The sequence below is a fragment of the Canis lupus genome, chromosome 9, assembly GCF_003254725.2.
Source record: "Canis lupus dingo isolate Sandy chromosome 9, ASM325472v2, whole genome shotgun sequence".
Taxonomy (NCBI): domain Eukaryota; kingdom Metazoa; phylum Chordata; class Mammalia; order Carnivora; family Canidae; genus Canis; species Canis lupus.
Window position 1 is genome coordinate 23,622,341 of NC_064251.1, and position 383 is coordinate 23,622,723.

Consider the following 383-nt stretch of genomic DNA (forward strand, 5'->3'; position numbering starts at 1 on the left):
CATCTGATGAAGCATGGCCTAGGATGGTGGAAGGCTTTAGGAGGGGCACATTGTTCAAGCAGGTAAATGGGGAAGTGGGAATTGTTTCATTAGGGCTTTGTACACAATTATTTAGGGGGCCTTCTCTTTTTTAAAAAATACTTTTTTCTTTATTTATTTATGATAGTCACACAGAGAGAGAGAGAGAGAGGCAGAGACACAGGCAGAGGGAGAAGCAGGCTCCATGCACCGGGAGCCTGATGTGGGATTCGATCCCGGGTCTCCAGGATCGCGCCCTGGGCCAAAGGCAGGCGCTAAACCACTGCGCCACCCAGGGATCCCACAAATTTTTATTTTACTATTATTTTTTTACAACATAGTGATTCAACATACCTATACATTAC